Raw genomic sequence first — 12,052 nt, 5'->3', positions numbered from 1 at the left:
TGGCCATACATATTTGGGAAACTCTACCTTAGAACAATTGCAAATTTATTGGAAAACCTGACCTGCTTATCTATAACATGTGACATTAAAAGGAAAAAAAAATGTCTATGCCCAGAGGAAGTTTCTATGTAAATACACCATGTCACATACAGTAAATTAAGAACATAGCCAATGGGAATAAGCATTGGAATTGACTGGAGAAAACCTTTACCACAGACCATTGTGGTCAGAGAAGATCTACTTTGTTCAACGAACCAGAAACCAGATTGTTTCAAAAGCATGAAACCAAGAAATTCTAAAGTGCATTCACCAAAACACGGTTCCAGATAGCTTCCAGCTAGCACAGAGCATAACTGCAAAAAAATGGAGCTTGCTTTCCATGTGTACTTTTTGTGTTTGGCATTCTTTGCGTATTTTGTGCCTCACAATCTTTCTGTTCTAACTTTCTGGGGCATTCAACAATCCTTCTCAAAACCTTGCTATCAGGAAACTTGCCCAGTATTCTTAAATGCTTCTGTATAATTTTACTTTACATTTTACTGTAACGTTTTAAATCATCTGTTAATTCAGACAGGATTTGCAGAACTAGTTACACATATAGAGATAGTCTAATATTTCGGGAATGAATTTTAAAGGGATTTTCTTTCACATCTATAAATAATTTCACAGAAAAGCATTTATATAAGCCCTGCCAAGCTTAATGTCATTTCACAAATAAGCTCTAGCTCTTGATTTGGCTATTTTTAGAGCTCCTGAACATTCTATCAATCGATACACATTTATTGTAAAACCCTCAATAATTAACTTATATCAGTTACCTTTGGATAACCCCGAAAAAATATATAATATATTTCTATCAAGATAAATATCCAGCTGTTTACTTTGTATTTATTTTAGCATAAAGCATCATTTATAATGCCTTTTGATGCTTAGAATTCCTTAGTTTTTTTACATCATTGTTGATGTTTAGTAATAAAAACACGTACGTGTTTATGCATTTAAAAGATGTATATTGTTAAATACAGATGCCGCAAAACTCCAGGAAAAAGCTGCCTAAAATATTCAGGAGAGGCTTGACCATTTCTACTTTGCAGCAGTCGATGTGTATTTTTACCCTTGTTTTATAGATGAAGAAAATTAGGTTCAAAAGAGTTAGTGGGGTGCCTGGGTGGCTCAGTTGGTTGAACCTCCAACTCTTGATTTGGCTCAGGTTTTGATCCCAGGGTCGTGGGATCAAGCCCCACATCGGGTTCTCTACTGAGCGTGGAGCGTGCTTAGGATTCTTTCCTTCTCCCTGTGTCGCTCCAGTCTGCTTGCACTCTCTTTCTTTAAAATAAAAGAAAAATAAATAAAAATGGTAAGTAATTTTCTCTAAATCACAATGCTAATAATTGAGAGAATTAGAGGTCAAATAAAATCAATCTTATGCAGAAATCACGTTTTTGTTTGTTTGTTTTTTTCTCTACCACAATAACCCCAGGAAAGAGTCAAAGCCCTGGTTGTAAATGCAGGTATACACAGCACATTTCTAAGTAAGAAGTGTTAGTCGAACAAACACAAATAATGAATAGCTGACATTCCTTTATACACACACACACACACACACACACACACACACACACACACACACATACTTAAATACAAAAATGCACTTGTAAACTTTTTAAATACAAAGATATTTCAGGGCAATGATAGCTGGTGGCATCCTAACTCAGGTTTTTGTAGTCACATAATAGTCTTTTGACAATATTCACTCAGACATGCAAAGCTATCCAGGTTGTGCAACTGCATCGCAATGCAACAAACCTAATACCAGGGAACACCTTTAACCTTTCTTATCAGTGGAACTAAATTTTATTTTTAACAATGCCCACCAGGGGGTGCTGGCACATTGACACTGGATAGCAAAAAACATTGGCTATACTGTCAGGTCAAATAAAATACTAGCAATTAACCGTCTTTGACTGAATCTATTACTGTGGATAACTCTAGAGAATAGAAGTTATTCACACTTATTGGCTCAGAATTATAGTCCTAACTTTTTTTTTTAAGAATTATAAAGCCAACTGAAGTTTTTTGTATTTTAATCGTATTTTTTATAAACGTACCTGGGCTCTAAAAGTGGGTTTGAATGAAACAATTTTGGCACAAAATGCTTTTTAGCAAGAGTAGTTGTTAACATAGACATGGTTTATATCTATGCAGCTATTAAATATCACAAAACAGTTGTGTGTTAAATTATCTAAATAAAATGTATATATAAACCCCTACTGAAGATATTTGGAAACTGAATTCTCCTGTTCTTTAGCAATTTACAAAGTAAAGATATAAAACTTATTTTTAATAAAACACTAAAAAACATATGAAATACTATTTTATGCTATATCTTGGTAACTATTTAACATATAGTTGAATCATTCTGTTCAAAGAAAATGGCCAGTTCAGTAAAATACTATGTTCAACAAGTGGTTAGGTATTTTTAATGCAAAACTATTTCAAAATGAACTGAATTTTATTGGGAGGAGATGCATTTTGGTGGTAGAAGTTGGACACAGATTTAGATCAGAAATAGAAATAATCTCCCTCCTCTCTTCATCAGAGATGCTTTTACCAATGGAATTCAAATCATTCAACCAGGAGGAAAATCTATATTCTTCCATCTGTGGGTAAAAGCTATTTGGCTGTAATGTCTCCTTATTCATCTGCAGTTCGGTTCAGTTGATCTGGGGCTAAGTACACTCCAAAGCCGGGCCCTTGATTCTAACCTCAATCTTCCCAAACAGAGGAGAAGCGTTCTTTGCTACAAGGTCCTTGAATAGTTGTGCTCTCCATCTAAATAGTTGTACTTGACTGAAAATAGGTGACAACTGACAGCACCTGTGTCAATTCAGAACATCATTAGGTTCTTAAGAGAGGAAGTGAGGAGGAATGTATAGGAGGATGTTTTTTGTTTCATAATGTCGGATTCAAATGGCTATAGGACTGTGTCCAAATGTGTATGGAATTAGGTCGTCTTCAATTCCACTCTGGATTTATCATTCATCAACGTATCTCAACTCTCCTCAAGCCTACCTATGTGTCCAGCCTACCTTGGCACCTTCCATCCAAAAGTGTATTAACCTTTTTATCATTAGTCTTATTACCTTCATTTATTCACAATGGTCTTTCAAGTTTAAAGAGTTCCTCAACATACTAATAATCAAGCATTTAATGAGGACATTTGCATTCACTCAATTCGGATCCTTCAAAATTTCATAGACTTTAATCACATAGTTTACCCTTCATTTTTCCAGATGAGTCATATGAAATATTCAGCCCTATTATCATATGCAAATTCCTTGATTCTATTGATGCAGTAATCAATCAACAAATATGTACCAGGTGACTGCCGTGCCAGTAACATTACATCAGGAGTTTCAGGGCATAGAAGAAATGGTTCTGCTTCCTAGCCTTTCCCTGCCCCACTCCTTCCTTGCTCCAAAGGTTTTTGGTGCAAGCTCCATCCAATTATTGAGCCAACCACAATAAAGACTGGCAGTGGATTATCAAATCTTATCTTCACCAGCAGGTAGGATTTAGAATCAATCTTACTGTTATATTCAGTATGGCAGGGATGAGTTCCAACCCTGCCTTGGTTTTAGTCTATCTGTCACCAGTGTCAGTATCCACTTTCTGCTTCATAAAATACACGCTAATTTTCCACCTGATTTCCCAAACTCTACACTCTGGTTTTTCTCTTACTTCATGAGCTACTTCTTTTCAATCTTCTTTGTTTTACCATTTTCTTCTGCTTTCCCTGTAAATATCAGAAAGCTTAAAGGATTGAGACAAGACCCCTTATCTTTACCATACACCAGTCCATGAATCAACTCCAGGAGAGATTTCTGAAACAGGAAGCTTCGACTTACCGGACCACAAAAATCACTACTGCCTATAGACTTCTGTCACCATGAACCTCATGTTCATTCTGGAACCCACAATATATTGTACTTTGTGTTGGGGACTATTTATTGATCATCCTTTTTCAAAAAAGTGACCTCTAAAGCTGTAATTTTTCTCTAGCTCAGTTCCAGTCTCCATTATTTCCCTCTCCCCTGGTTCTTATCCTGGTATTAAGGTCAAGTGTACATTTAAAAAATATTTTCATGAATAACTGAAGTTCAACAAACTGCACGTACTGAAACTATACCATTCGATTAATTTGACATACACATACAGCCATGAAACCATCACTGATATCAAAATAATGAGTTTTTGTCACCTCCCAAAGTTTCCTTTTTTATACTACTCTTATAAAGATTGCAATCTAATAAGAAAGAATGAAAGTATGGCATACTATGAGAGAGACAGCACTGTGCCGTGATCAGTTAACAGTAAACACTGATAGAGATGATAACTGGTATAGGAATTCAGAGGAGGGAGATATTATCACGGGAAAGACCACTGGAAATGGCTTCATCACTACCTAGTTCATATGTTTTCTTACAGTTTTTCTCTTTACATTTTATTTGATTATCGGCATTAATAATTATCTTGCATTTTCTTCAGGCATTGATATAAACTATGCACTGAATTCTATATTGGGACTCTTCCGGGCTTTACATAAGGATACAGTGTCTTCTTCTTGGGCTACTAATCCTTCCCCATGCCAAATAATCTTGCGCTTTATATTCCAGATGTAATCACACTATAAAATCACTTAAGTTAGAAAAGATCTTGGATTCCCCTGTTGTGAACTCCAAGAAACCATCTTTTCTTTTCCATCATTACTGCAAATACACGAATGTAAGTTTTTATGTCTTCTATTTAGATTAGTGGTTCAAACAGGTTTTAAGTATAAGGATTGTTTTATTTTCTGAACTGCCATCTTAGGCATGACTCCTTAAGTTGCCAGCCACAGAAATGATTTCTTGACTCATGCAACCTAAACGTCCAATGTTCGTTTGACTTCTGGTGATGTTAGATGTGTAGGCTCTGATTGAGGTCATTATTCATTGGTGCTTTTCTCAAAATTCTTATGCGAGCTTATTTTTATGTCTCTTACAACCATTTTGTGCTTATGTAAGTGATTTTTGAATCACCATGCAGGTCTTTTTTTCGACTGTATTCTTTCTGAATTCCAAATCTATATGCTGTTGTAGGTAGGTATTTCTTCCCCCATATCTTAAGCTTCCTTTACTTGATCCTTTGTCGTAGCTGCACACTGGAGCAGTATCTTCATGGAATTTTCAGGATAACACTTAAATTCCATCTCTTGATAACACTTTGTCCATTCTACTGTCACTATGATTTTGATTATTTTTACTTTCCTTTACAAATCATAACTGCTGCTTATCTCCTATGGTTGAGACCTTCTGATATCCTCCAATCTTTCTTAAAACTTTTTTTTTCCCCCAGCAAAATACAGCTTGACTTTCAAGCTTAGAAATTTCAATCTGCATCTCACTTTTACAGACGAGCTACAAAATATTTTATATGACCAATTTGAGCTTTAGTTTTGGGGAAAAGAACCATGTGCTATAGCAGATAATATATAAATACTTCTTTGTAACATTTACTTTAATAAGAATAGAAGAAATGTGATTGTAATTACATTTTTATCCTATGTCAACCCAATAGATTTAAATTGATTAGAGGTAAAAAGATAGAGAGATAACAGACAGATTATATATATATATATATATATATATATGTAAGTCATTTTAATGTACATGAGAATACATATGACAAAAATTCTTAACCAAACAATAGAAATCTTAAAAGGAGATCCAAATGTTATATTGGGTAGACCTTCAAGCTGATTAATGTTGCCAAATTCCCATTTCTGAGACTCATCACAAATATCCATATTGGCAAGAAGTATACCTCACTCAGAACTTCAAGGCTTTAGAAATTGAAAAATAGTTTCTCCTCATAAAAAATGCTGAGGAACTTCTGGAAAAAGTCTAAAGTGCAGTGCTATGGAAAATGCAAGTGATACAGAATCTGAAATCCTGTATTTGAAACTTCATTTTAATGCTTACTGCTTAACCTTGGACAAATTATTTGCTTGCTCAGATGGAAAGTTAACAATAAGGTGGATTCAAATTCACTTTATTACTTACATGTTATGTGACTTGGATAAGTTATTTTTCTTCTCTGAACCTTGTTTCCTGTACGCATAAAATACTAATGCAAACACTTAAATTCAGAACTATTATGTAAATGAATAAAATTTTACAAAGCTTTAAGCATGATGTCTCTCACATAATGCGGCATATATATATATATATGTTATATAGGAACATATATATATATATATATATATATATATATATTAGTTTCTGAATCAAATTCATTGCGATTTTAAAGGAAGTAATCATTAAATCCTCAGTGGATCAGATAACTCATATTGAAGAGTTTGCCAGACTCAAGTGCTAGTTTTATCATGGGAAAGACTGACAATCACTACTGTCAGTACTAGAACGACCCCTGTAGTATAAATAGGGATATAGAGTTGAAAAAAAATATTTACCTAGGGATATGGAAATTAGAGTTATATATATATACACATATATACATATATATGTGTGTGTGTGTATATATATATATATATATATATATATATATATATATAAAAACCATATTTATATCATTATAGCCCATAAACTCTCTCTGAGTACTGATAAGTATCAGTAAGGCATCCACTATGACTGACATCTGACAACTGTCAATGGGCCCCAATCACTGAAGGACCTTCCTAAACATGACCACTGCCTGAGAAAGAGGCCTATCCAGGCTCTGCTCACTCAGTTCCCAGCTGTCCTCTTTCGATGCTAATTAACTCCCAGCCGAAAACTGCCTGCCCAAGCTTCTAGAGAGTTTTTCTGGGCCAGTTGACTTTTTTCTTTCTGACTCCTTAGTTTAAAATTCTTCCTTCTTGATTTTTGTGTTTTTGAAATATAAAGAAGATTGCATGTTTTATTGTATACAGGAAAAAAAGAAAACAGTGGCTCTTGCTGATATGGTAAGCTCTTACCGTTTACTATATGCTAACTTCTATGTTTTCTTCCCACATGTGTTTGAAATGTTCTGGGATACGGGATTATAGGAGATGCCATGTAATTAGGAGGCAGCGAGAATACCCTGCCTTTACAGTTGCCAGTAATGCAAGTTAATGCCATCTTGTGAGATGATCTAGTATAGTCTTTGTCAGCACTTTCGCTAAAAATCCCAATTTTTAGTCATTTATAACATCAACAAAGAGGACTTCAGAGGGAGTAACACAATCTGTTGTTGTTAAGAGTGACATTGCCCAAGGTTAGGCCAGACATGCAGAAACCCTTTCATCTTCAGGATCTCTTGCTTCTCTCTGTTTACCATGAACTTGTCTACTTGAGTTGATGAAAAGTATGCAAAGATCAATTTGGAATAAATCCAAACTAGTGAAAATGTTGTGAATCAGCTGAGGGAAGTAATGATTTATCAACTCTTGTTCTCTTTCTTCTGGAATGTGATAACATCATGTATACTAAGAATTTATCATTGTAATTCCCAAACCTGTAAAGGTCTTATCTACCCTGAGAAAAACTCCTACAGTTACAATGCCTTTATTCATGTTCTGAAACAACTAATCCCTAAGAAGACAGCCCACAGTTCAGAGACTGGGACAAATTCAAAGAAACTGGATCTTAAATTTAGAAAAAATATCTATCTAGCACATAAAGAAGTAAGGAAGTAGAAATGATACACCAGCAACCATAGAGTCAGATCAATATATTATGCACAAAAGAAACCATTAAATAGTAAGGTACAAATATCATGCGAGCTTCAACTATCATTTTGTAATCTTGGAAGATAGCGTTACCGGAAAAAGCAGCTAAATCAACTCATTAGGATACAACCAGCAACTATTGCTGTTATTACTAATAGCATTGCGTGTATCTCCGAAGAAGCTTTAAAGTTCATTAATTTTCGCATTTTTCTTCCAAACTTTGGAAAGTTACTATGAAGATCTATATAACTACAATAAACAAATATTTAAATGACTTTAAAAAATAACATCCTCACTTGGAAATCTATTGGGGCAACTCTGAAGCACTGAAAGTATAGATTCTTGTCACCATACGCCTTTTTCCCTTCTCTCTTCATTTTTAGTTTTTATTGCCTTTTTCCATGGTCCTGCCCTCAATGCTTATTATTCCTCCCACACATTTTGTCATTTTTTTATGTGATTATTCCTCAGATGTGTCAGTGACATCTAGTGATAACAACTAACATCAAGGCTAAAGTTGTTATTAATTCCTGTCCTAATAAACAAAAGGTGACTTTTTAAAAGAAAGACCATTCATTGTTTTGAGAATCCTAGCATACAATCTAGCAAATGACTGTCAGAATAATAATTTACAGTTATCTGGTGCCTTAAAATTTACAAAGTGCTTGTCCACACATAATGTCATCTGATCTTTGCCACAACCTATTGAGAGAAGTTGAAATCAAAGTGACTTGCTGCAGTCATATAATTAAGACATTTGACAAGTTTTAAGTAAAAAATTAAATTTAGAAATTTGAATTTAAATCCAATACACACACACACACACACACACACACACACACACACACACACACATATATATATATATATATTTTTTTATGAAAGGTCACTAAACTCAGTTTGTATCCTGTGGAAATTTTCTTCAATCATAAAGCATCATTCATTTAGTACTAGCAAATATTTTCATTGGAGCAGAAAGAGTAAAGATTCATCCTAAATTAATAAAAAATAACATTGCAAATGAAAATGTAAGACATTTATTTATTTAGGAGGAGATCAGAAAGGCAATCTTGTGATATGTTTTCCATCAAGAAAAACAACTTGACCTTAACTGTAGTTCTAAGGTGAAATCCCCTGGGAAATTTTATAAATTGTTTTGCTTTATTACACTGTTAATATTTGTGATTTAAATATTAACTCATGTTTTCTTTTGATATTGACAAGACGTAGATTGTGCTTAAATACGCAACTATTTCAGTCTTTTTGATATAATTGGTAAAAATACCAAAATATGTCAAATAACTTTAAAAACAGATACACATTTACATTAAAAAAAATTATCTATATATCTAAATGTGCACACACACACACACACACACACACACATAGGCATGCACATTTATATTTCAGTTCCTATTTATTCCCATCAATTCTTCCCTTAGGTGAATACTCATTTCTTATTTACATCTTACAGTTTATTTAAGCCTATATAAGGATATTTGACTATAAACTCCTCAACATGGCGAAATTCTTATTTTGTACTTTCTCACTTATCAATCAAGATAATTGTACTTATTTCATATTATTATAGATATGACTTCTCATTCTTTATAATAGCCTAATATTCCATTACATAGATTTATTTAACTGAATTGCTATTAAGGGATATTTTTTTTCAAAAATTTTTTGCTCTTACAAACAAGGTTATGATAATTCCCCTGTAAAAACATTTACATTCCTATTTGGGTGAATAAATCTGTATCACAAATTCCCATAAGTGGTTTGCTTGGTCAATAGAGTATATGCATTTGTAAATATGATACTGATAAGCTGCACTGCATGGGGACTGTATACATTAATCTTCCCCACAGTAATACATAAGGATGCTTATTTCCTCATAATTTCACTAACAAATTGATTTTTAATTCTTGGACTTTGCCAGTCTGATGTCGAAAATGTTCTTAGTGCTCTTTTTATAATGAAAGAACCTGATGATATTTAAATATGGTTAAAAGTCTTTTGAGTTCACCATTCTGTGAACGCTATACTTTTTCCCATTTTTTCTATTTAGTACGTAGTATTTTTCTTAACAATTTCTAAATACTTCTTATGTATTAGGGAGTTTTTAACAAATTGCAAATATTATTACCCCTTCTCATTTTTTTGATTATGTATACATTAGCTGTATTTGCCAAGTATTAGATTTTTTACTTTATGTAGAAAAAGATTATTGACCGTATCTTTCATGATCAAGTTTTCTTTTTAATTTTTCTAAATGTTTATTTACTTTTAAGAGAGGAGTGGGGGGCGGGGGACAGAGAGAGAGGGAGACACAGAATCCAAAGCAGGCTTCAGGCTCTGAGCTGTCAGCACGGAGCCGGACACGGGGCTCAAACCCATGGACCAGGAGATCACGACATGAGCTGAAGTCGGACACTTAACCGACTGAGCCACCCAGGCGTCCCTTTTATGACCAAGTTTTGAGAACTAGAAAGACTATATATATATATATATATATATATATATATATATACACATATATAAGTTAATTTTCATGTTTTTCCTGATATTTGTATGATTTCATTTATACGTTTAAATATTTGATCCATTTGGGAATTTACACTGCACATTGTACAACACAAATCTAACTTCCTTTTTTTTTTTTTTCCACATGGCTGCCAGGCAACTTTAAATGTTACTGAGTTCTGCCTTTCATCAATGATTTCTGAGTTCTCCTTTTTAATATTCTATATTGTTCGATATTATCAATTTTAGGCTTTCTTGCTTTGTTTAATTGTTCTACTAACACGGAAAAGAAAAATTATTTTAATAATGAAAATTTTTTCATATATTTTAATATCATATTGGGCACAGGGCATCATCAAATTGCCTGGATATTCAGTTATTTATTTTTTAATTTGATAATCTTTTTTTTTAATCTTAATGGAGCTTGAGATTTATGAAATCATTGGAAAGTAGGTAAAGAAAGTTCCCATATGGCCTATAACCAATTTCTACTGTTATTCACATCCTCACATTACTGTGAAACATTTCTCACAATTAATGAACCTATAGTGATCCATTATTATTATTACTAAAGTCTATACTTTATTTAGATTTCCTGTTTCCCCTATTTTTCTTTTCCAGGACCCCATTTAGGATATCATATTATAATTATTAGTCATGTCTCCCTAATTTCCTCTTGGTGGTGAGTGGTTTTTATACTTTTCTTGTTTTTGATGGCCTTGACTGTTTTGAGGCTATTTTAGTATCTATGTCCCTCAGTCAGGATTAGTCTAATGTTTGTCTGATTATTAGACTGGGGTAATATGTTTTATGGAGGGAGAACAAAGAGATAAAGTAGAATTCTCTTCATCATATGATATCGAGTACATACTATTAGCATAATTAACCACTGTTGATGTTAACCTTGATCACCTGGCTTCAGGTAGTATTTTTTAGGTTTCTCTCCTGTAAAGGTATTCACTTTATACTATAATTTTTGGAAGAAAACACCATGGGAAGCCCAAATTTAAGGAGTGGGGAGTCACGCTCTCTTGTATAAAACAAATGTGTCGTATCGACTAGACTTTGCTACTATGCCCAGTCCCTTTTGCCATGAGACTTACAGATTCCACTTTCCAATTTAGCATGTTATTCCCTCATCCTTTTCAGCGAACTCCTTTCACTCATTTGCAGTGCATTTAGAATCTTTTGTTGCATTCTGTGTTTAATCAATAAAATCCCTCTAATTTTTAAATACATTTGTTTTAATTTGTACACCTTAACATGTACACTGTTGCGTAAAGTTTCCTGGATTTTGACAAATTCTTAATATTTTGTATTCACCATATAGTATCACACAGAATAGTTTCACTCCTCAAATATTCCCCTACTTCACTTATTCAAACTTCCCTTCCAACCCATCAAACCCTATACATTATTGCTTTTTCCAGGAGATCATATAATTGGGATCATACAGTATATACCTTTCTCAGACTGACTTCTTTCACTCAGTAATATGCATTTAAAATCCATCTATATCCTTTTATGGCTTGATAGACCATTTCTTTTTATTGCTGAATAATATTCTATTATATGGATGTTTCACAGTTAGTTTATCCATTCACCTATTGAAAGACATTGTGGTTCCTTCCAATTTTTTGGTCATAATAAATAAAGCTGTTATAAACTTTCATGTATAGATTTTTGTGTGGAGATATGTTTTCAAATCAGTTGGGTACATCAAATGAGCATAACTGCTGAATCATACAGTGAGACTGTATTTAGTTTTATAAG

General features: G+C 33.4%; 1 long non-coding RNA gene across 1 annotated transcript in view; it reads right to left on the bottom strand.

The window, feature by feature from the left end:
* The window catches only part of LOC125168441 (uncharacterized), a 94,365-nt gene that overhangs the window by 26,946 nt on the left and 55,367 nt on the right, over positions 1–12,052 (bottom strand). The gene's annotated exons all lie outside the window — the stretch shown is intronic.

This window comes from Prionailurus viverrinus, chromosome B3 (assembly GCF_022837055.1).
Source record: "Prionailurus viverrinus isolate Anna chromosome B3, UM_Priviv_1.0, whole genome shotgun sequence".
NCBI lineage: Eukaryota > Metazoa > Chordata > Mammalia > Carnivora > Felidae > Prionailurus > Prionailurus viverrinus.
Note: the sequence above shows the minus strand (reverse complement) of the source record. Positions and strands in the feature narration are given on the sequence as shown.